Here is an 8,880-nt window from a genome sequence, read left to right as displayed (position 1 = left end):
CCTCCTTGTCCTTGTCTGTGCCCCCGCTAACCCACCCCTTCCCCATGTACTTCTGCATCCCCAACAATTAAGTTCCTGCTTCCCCCTTAGCCAGCCTCTTCCCTCATCCCATGAGTCTCTACACCCCTTCCCCATGTATTTCCATACCCCCCTCAGCCAGCCCCTTCACTTCGTGGCCTTGTACCCCCTCCCCGAACCCCAGGTGGCCCTGCCCCTACACTCCCATTCAAGCCCTACCCCAGTCTGCTCCCCTCCTCACAAGCCCTTATGAGCCTGTTTGACCCTCAAGCAGTCCCCTGCTGTCTTCTGACTGTCAGGAACCGCCAAGGGGCACTGCAGGCTCTCTCCCTTCCTAGCTAGTTTGGAGCAGCTGCTCCTTTCTAGCACCACAGGGCCCTCTCATGGTCAAAGGTAGAACTGCACCAACTTTCCAGCAGAAGCTATTTGAAGTGAACGATTAAAAATATAAAGCACTTTAAAGACTAATCTACATGTTTCGTTAAGCTTTAAAGTGCTACCAGACTATTTGTTGTTTTTTAAGTTTATCCTGTACAGACTAACTTATCCCTCTGAAGAATTAAAAATATGTGTGGCACATTAATTATATACACACACTGTGGTGCAGTATTCCCCCAGTAAAGGATATGTATGTATATATATATGGGGGGGGGGGGGGGCACTCTGGTTCATGTATATGTGTGTGTGTGTGTGTGTGGGGCCACTCTGGTTCATTATTGGAGTTCCTATGCATTACAGTAACACAGATAAATATGACTTGCATGACATCACCTCAGTGTCACATTCCTGTTTATGTTGACACAGGGAACAAGGTAAGCACTTGCGCACTTGCCCATACCATCTCCCAAGTTAAAAATGGCTGACAGTGCAGGATGCCAAGCTAGCATAAGAACAGCTATCCTGGGTCAGATCTATGATACATTCTTTCTTTCCTGGTATTGTTTCTTTGACAGTGATGAATGTCAGGTGCCCCAGTGGGAACAAACAGAACAGGTAATCACAGAGGCATAGCAAGGGTGTTTTGTGCCTGGGCAAAGGCCAACTTTGCAGCCTTCCCCAATCATTTGTTACTGTGGATCTGTTTTTATTTCTAAGTCAGCAAACACAAAACAAAAAAAACCCCATAAGTAAAAAAAGCACAAACACTACTAATAGCCACAGATCCTTGGATCAATTAGTAGATTGTAGTAGAACTACCTTGATGATGTCTGGAATAAGCTGGATGAAACATTGAACTGAAAAGTCATATACTCATTCAACACCAGAAGCAACAGAATATTACAATTAAAGCTTTTGTGAAGTAAGTTTAATTTTTCTTGCCTTAGCTACAGCGAACTCATTAATTATGTCATCAAAAATTTATTTTTTTGAGGGTCTCTCCACACTTAAAAGGGCCAGATCGCTTAGTTGGATCAGATCACTTTGATGCTCAAAGGTAAGACAGAATTAACTTTAATTTGCTAAATGAGCATTCGCAGCTAGCAATAGATTCAGCAACAGTGAGAAATATTTGAAGAGCAACCCCCAAGTTGGAAAACACATCTTCACCCTAAGTCACAATGAATGTCAGAAGCTCTAATGGTATATTAGGTGCAGCTTCCTAGCAGGTTTCAAGGAGCATTTTACAGTCGCTAATTTCATTATATAGTTATATCCCTTCAATATCTGAATCATAAAATGTCCCTAGATCCACACAATGTTGACAGAGGCTGTTCAAGTTATCTTTCAATAGTCCCTTAATGTTAAGTAAGAATCCAAATTTGTAGTTCAATTCTTTAAACCAAGTGAATCTTGTAAACATTTCCTGCTGCAATTGGTCAAGCACAGTTTTCATAATTTGAATAATTTCTTTCTCTATTGAGAGGCCAGAGTCTTGTTCTAGTTCTCCTGCCATCCGTCACTTTTGCCTGATCCTCCTTTCAATCTCCACCCCCCACTGCTCACATCTGTTCTTAGCTTCCTCAACTGACTTCTGGCACAAATCATCACATATTGTAGCAAACTCCAACTGATGAGATTGAAGATCCAAAGAAGCTTCATGAAAATTCATTTTTGGATCTTAAAGTCTTTTTTGTACTTGATTGATTTTTGTAAGTACACTATGCCAGAAGGGGAGAAGAACCAGCAAGTTAAATGTCAAAATGCTTTGTAACAAATGAAATGCATCACCTCTTGTTTCTTGAGCTGCATTCAGATCATCAGATAATTGTTCAAGAAGATCTCCAATGTCATTAATGCAATCATGAATCTCCTTTAGTTTCCACTTTACTACTCCATTGCGTATCAGACTCACACTTAAGCATGATTTTAACAGTCTTTTTTAATTCTTCCCATCTAAGGATAGATCTTGAAAAAAATAGGTACATGCTCTCAATCATACTGAAATGACATAATGATTGGTTCCTGACTGGCAGCATGCATTTCTGACAAATTTAAACTATGGTTATCACAATTTATAAATAATGCTCAGTGATTCTTTTCAATAATCCTTTGCTGAACACCAGATATATACCCAGACATAACAGCCACATCGTCATAGCACTGGGCCCTACAAAATTGCAAAGGGATTCTATCTGATTCTAATTTTTCCAAAATTATGTTTGCTATGGTACCCGCATCTTTCTGGTGAATTTGGATAAAACCTATAAAAGGTTCTTTTAAAATGACTTTCCTGCTCTCATAATTTATATCAGTATATCTCACAACCTGTGACATTTGTTCCCTGTGCCCTAAATCAAGAGTGGAATCAAACAAAAGGCTGTAATGTTTCTTCTAATGTCATTGAGCAGCTGATTCCTAATGGTTGATGCTAAAATGCCAATGAATTAATTTTGAATCTCTGGGGACAAATATGACACGGATCCAGGATTCTTTTGAGCATACTCAAAATGTGCGTTTAGCAGTGGGTCATATTGTGCCAGCAATTTAAGCAGGTTCAAAAAGTTACCTACATATTTATCCCCTGCATCTTCAATGTTCTCCTGCTGCCCACAAAATGCCAAATTCTGACTGACTAGATATTTGATGCAGCTGAGTACTCGCTTCAGGACTTCTCACCATCGTATAATTGTCAACTGAAGTTCTGCTTTGAATGTTGCATCTAATGTACACCCTCTTATCAACCTTTGCTCTGCTTCCTTCCACATGCTGAATTGTTGACGATAGCTAAGACTGTTTTCATGAGTTTTTACTTTATCAATCTTCTCTGACTAAACCCAGCTGCCAATTGGACTGAAGATCTGGAATTGGAACTGGAAGATCTGAATAACAGGCAACAAAAACAATATGCTGCTTTATTTACAGGTGAAGAAAGCAGCCAACTCTGATTCACCTCATCTCCTTTTCCCTTAGCAAGTCGATGCGTGAACCAACATGGTGTCATTGAACAACCATTCTTTTTAGCAAATGTACCTTTTTTATTTTGGAATGTCTGTGACCCATGTCTAACCATCTCTGTCTGAAGAGTTTGTGAGATAGGGAGATGTGATGTATTATCAAAGACCAAATAACCAACAGTGATAGAAATGTAGCTGTGTTAGTCTGGTGTAGCTGAAACAAATTTTCTTCCACTATTTGATCTGAGGAAGTGGGTCTGGCCCACGAAAGTTCATCACCTAATAAACCATCTTGTTAGTCTTTAAAGTACTACATAGTCCTGTTTGTTTCAAATAACCAACATCATTGAACTGAAGAACAGTGGGGATTATATTATGAGCAACAATATCATTATTCTTAACAGACAATTCCATTTCTTCTAATTTAACTTTGTCGCTACTCTCCACTCTTTTTTGTGAACTGTTTTGATTTTTACCATTCCTATTATCACTCTCAGTGGTCAGTTCAGTGTGAACATCTGGAACATCTTCTGGTGAATGTTGTAGTTGCTCCTCCTCATATTTTGCCTTTCAAAAAAAACATTCCAATAATTTACTGGTTTCTTCCTTTTCTTCTGCTAGTCTTTTCCTGTGCTGAGCACCATTCAACTTTCTTCCAGACATATCTAAGATTTATAAATAATCCACCTTTTAGGATATTTATCATTTAATGAATTACTTATTTTACTAACTACAGACACACATAAATTATAAAGTTTTTGTGGTTTACATTCTTAATATTTTTTCTCCTTAATCTATTTGTATACCAGTCTCATTAGGTTCAAGTCTTTTACATTAAAAATGCTTAAAATATGTAAGTTTTATAAAACCCCAAAGAAATAAATGTTACAACCTAAATATGAATTTCATTATTATATTTCAATCAAGGATTTAAAACCACTGTCACAGCAAATGAGTAACTCATTACTTTAATTAAATGTAAAAAGATTGAGCATATCAAATTTCTTTTAAGCAATCTATAATGCTTCCTAAATGCTGATACTTACTAGTTAACCTAGTTGTTTTTCGTACTATCGCATAGCGATAAACTACATCATAATTATGACTGTAAGAGATTAACTTGCCTGTTAAAATAACACAAATATTTTTAAAATCAAAGTAACAACTTGAGAATCGCCCTCACTTTTTTGAAAGCACTTGAAGGTATACATTAGAGCTGGAGGGATAGTGCTCTGGGGGAGTGGAGAGGGATTGAGTTAGAAGGGGGGGGGGGAAATAGGAGTGCCTGGCTCTGGGAGAAAGGAAGAGAATATTTTGTTAATGTTTTGATTTTTATTTATTTATTCATTCCCAAATAAAATCACAAAATGTATATTCATTTTATATCAATAAATGTCAATTTTTTGCAATTGCATGGATAATTATATGTTTATGCAAAATCTCAGACTTACAAAGTATCTGAAATTTTCACAAAAGCCTGTTCTATTTGATTGACCATGGTTTATACTTGTTTTTATTTCAACAAAACAAGTTATATATCAGATAAAAATGTAAAGTACCTTACATTTATATTTAAATTAGAAAAATTTATGAGCAAATAACAATTTTATGCAAATTATTGTATATTAAAACAAGACCTGAAAAATATTATAAAATATACCTAAAGCATAATCTAATAATAATAATTATAACTTTTCTATAGAAGTACTTTTCTTTGGTGTCCCTGAAAAATATCAGTTTTCATTTGTGTGGCCCTCAGAGGGCTTCAAGGTTGACATGCCTGATCTACATGTTAGTTATTCTTTAAAGTGCTACCAGACTGTTTAAGTTTTCCCTTTTGTTATAAAAAGATCTTTTATTTAAAAAAAAAAAAAAAAGTTACCCCAATGCACTCACCCCTACCCTTCAGTCAGGTCCCTCTAGTGCCCCAATCCTAATGGACCCAGAGCCAAGAATCCCCCATTCCAATGCAACCACCCCTTCCCCAGAGCAGGTACCTCAGCCCTCTCCATACCAATGCAACGGTAGGTAAATCTCATTACTCTCTGTATTAATCATTTTCTCGTTGAATTTTTTCATTTTAACTTTGTATCGTCCTTTTAGTATTGTAATAAGTGTTTAGTTTGTTGTATTAAGTCCTTTTATATAAACTTTATATACTTTTACAGAACATAGAAACATTGTATTAAGCCTTTTTACACAGAAACTTTGCATCTTGTAGACTGTGGTTCCCCCCCCCCTCCGCTTTGCTAAATTTTTTGTCCTGTTGAGTGAATGAGGTGTGACTGGATAAGGCATGAAAGAAAAGCCTCTCTGGGCACTTGCAATGGTTGGAAAAAGGTGGAAGCCAGATTCAAGAACAATATCAAAGGGGTAGCCATGTTAGTCTGAATGAAAAAGCAGTGAGGAGTCCTGTGGCACCTTAGACTAACCGAAGTGCTGGAGCATAAGCTTTCGTGGGCAAAGACCCACTTCGTCAGATGTAGGTCATGCATCTGACGAAGTGGGACTTTGCCTATGACAGCTTATGCTCCAGTACTTTGGTTAGTCTACAAGGTGCCACAGGACTCCTTGCTGCTTAATAAGAACAATTGGACCTGTGAAGTGGGCTCGTTGAAAGAAGACTGGACCAATGGATGCCTTGGGAACAAGCAGCAAGGGCCTGCTTTTGGAAGGTCCCTCTTTGAAGGTGAATGGGGGAGCATTACAGCAACACCCAGAAGATGGTGCCATAGACAAATAACTGCATATGATGGCTCTCTGCATGAGAGGGAAGACACTATACATCTAGGCTGTGTCTACACTGGCACCCTTTTCCGTAAAAGGGATGCTAATGAGACACTTTGGAATTGCAAATGCCGCAGGGGATTTAAAAAGTAGGAATAAGGGATCTTGCAGAAAAGGGCTTATTTTCCGCAAGATCCCTTCTAGACTGGCGCTTTTCTCCGGAAAAACCCCGAGCCGGAAAAAAGCGGCAGCCATGTTCATGCAAATGCCGCAGGGGATATTTAAATCCCCCATGGCATTTGCAATTCCGAAGTGTCTCATTAGCATTCCTTTTACGGAAAAGGGTGCCAATGTAGACACAGCCCTAAGGTATCTTGCAGTCAACATGGGAGCATTGATCCAGCTCCGACCCTCTACCACCTAACTAATCTGGCCAGCAGTTAGGTGGAACAACTACTGGTAAAAACAAGACATGGTGGATGTGCTGTATTACCAATAAATGAGACTCCTAGTTCTTATGTTGGAGTAAATAACTTTCTCCACTTCAGTCATGATTTTATCAACCTCTATATCCCCTAGTAATAGTCTAAGCTGAAAAGGCCCAGTTTCTTTTGTTATAGCAGCTGTTCCTTACCCCTGATCATTTCTGTTGCCCTTTTCTGAACCTTTTCCAATTCCAATATATCTTTTTTCAGATGAGACAACATCTGCTCACAGTATTTAAGATGTGGGTGCACCATGGATTTATATAGAGACAATAAGATGTTCTGTTTTATTCTCTATCCCAAATGATTCCCAACATTGTTTGCTTTTTTGACTGCCACATCACAGAGTGGATGTTTTCAGAGAATTATCCGCAATGATGCCAAGGTTTCCCTCAAGTGGTCACAACTAATTTAGTCAGTCCCCATCATTTCACACATATACCTATGTTATCTAATGTGCATTACTCAACATTGAATTTCATCTGCCATTTTGTTGCTCAGTCACCTAGTTTTGAGAGACCTTTTTGAAGTTCTTCAGAATCTGCTTTAGACTTAACTATCTTGAGCAGTTTTGTATTATCTGCAAATTTTGCCACCTCACCGTTTACCCCCTTTTCCAGATCGTTTATGTTGAAAAGGACTGGTCCCACAATGGACCCCTGTGGGTTACCTCTCTTCATTCTGAAAACTATGTATTCCTATCTTTTAACCGGTTATCAATCCACAAGAGGACCTTTTCCCACGACAGCTTACTTTGCTTAAGGGAATTTGGTGGGTGACGTTGTCAAAAGCTTTCTGGAAACCTAAGTATACAAGCATCCTGGATAAGTCTCTACTTTGGAACCCACACAAAGCCATTATTCACATTAAGACCAGCTCCTGTAGCATTTACTTTATATATACAAACACCACAATTAGTCCCCTTTATCAGCAGCTTAGCACATAGGACCAGGAGTGAATGGGTTGTAAGAGACTGACTAGCTGGCAACCTCTTTAGGATATGGTTAAGGCACATCAGCAAGTGGATGAGAAGCCTGTACTGTTGCAGAAATAGCTGTACATGATCTGTTGAATTCCTCTCTCAACATTCTTCATTTTGCCTAAGCATCAGATCTCCTACATGAAGCACTCATAGAATCATTTCATGATGAAGACTGTCTACCCCATGGTTTTAGTTTAGAATTGTTTTGATTCAACCAGTTAAGAGCAGGTGTGGTGAACATACTGCCATCTTTAATTACAACACCTTGCAATTACCTTTGGTATATTCAATTGTCTTTATAAAAAGGAAACAGACGGGACTCTGCACAAATCTGGCTACCTGCATACAAATCATACTGCATACTGCAAAACTAAGCATCTCTTATGGTATCTTCTAGATTGAGCACTGAGTCCCATTGGGTAGATAGAAAAATTAACCTAAATAATGTATACTCTGAAACCCCATAGGATTAGATCCTAATCCATGAGCTATTGGAACTTATTTATAAAACTTCTTAAATGTTACATGAATATATTGTCTCATAGAATTTACAATCCCTATTCATTGATGAGATCTCTTTGAGCCATAACGTATTTATTTTTAAATAACTTTCGGGAAAAAACCCTCTAAATAAAAATATTTTTTTTATTAAAAAAATTATTTGATTTTTATCCACCCTGATACAAATTATAATGCACATGCAATGTAAAGACATCAGCTTTTAACTCAAATAAAACAAGTAAGTGGTGCTCACAGGGAGGATAATAAATCTTGACCTCCCACAGTTCAAATTGTCTTGGGGGCAGCAAGCACAGTTGGTTTCGCTTTCTTCAATATGTCAATGGGATAAATTAAATAATGTTGTGGTGCACTTAGGCCTGTTAGTAGCACTTAGTAACTGTTAAGCATGGTCAGAAAGAGTGAAGCTGAGAGACAGTATCCAATACATTTATATTTACTCCTTCCCCAGAAGCTTTCCAAAGGAGGCCTTTTTACCTTTCATTCTCCACACAGGAATATAAATTACTTCTGTATTTTAGCATTATAGAGGATTTGCTTCCTCCTCTCCTGTGGTAGTCATCTTACAGAAGACAGAGAGAAGGCAGCAGAATTAAATTTAGGACCATAGCTGGCTGAAATTTGGAATTTCCAAGTCATGAGAAATTTCCCCATGAACTAGAAATTCTGAAAATTGTGTTTCAAAAACACCAAAATAGCGTTTTCAAAATTAAATATGCAGGAGTGCTGGAACAATTTTTATAGGAGTGGGTGGTTCTGACAGCCACCTATATATAATGGAAACCATTTCGAAGTGGTGGTGCAGTAGCACCCC

The sequence above is a fragment of the Pelodiscus sinensis genome, chromosome 5, assembly GCF_052426305.1.
Source record: "Pelodiscus sinensis isolate ZL-2025 chromosome 5, ASM5242630v1, whole genome shotgun sequence".
Taxonomy (NCBI): domain Eukaryota; kingdom Metazoa; phylum Chordata; order Testudines; family Trionychidae; genus Pelodiscus; species Pelodiscus sinensis.
This window is presented reverse-complemented; position numbering follows the sequence as displayed.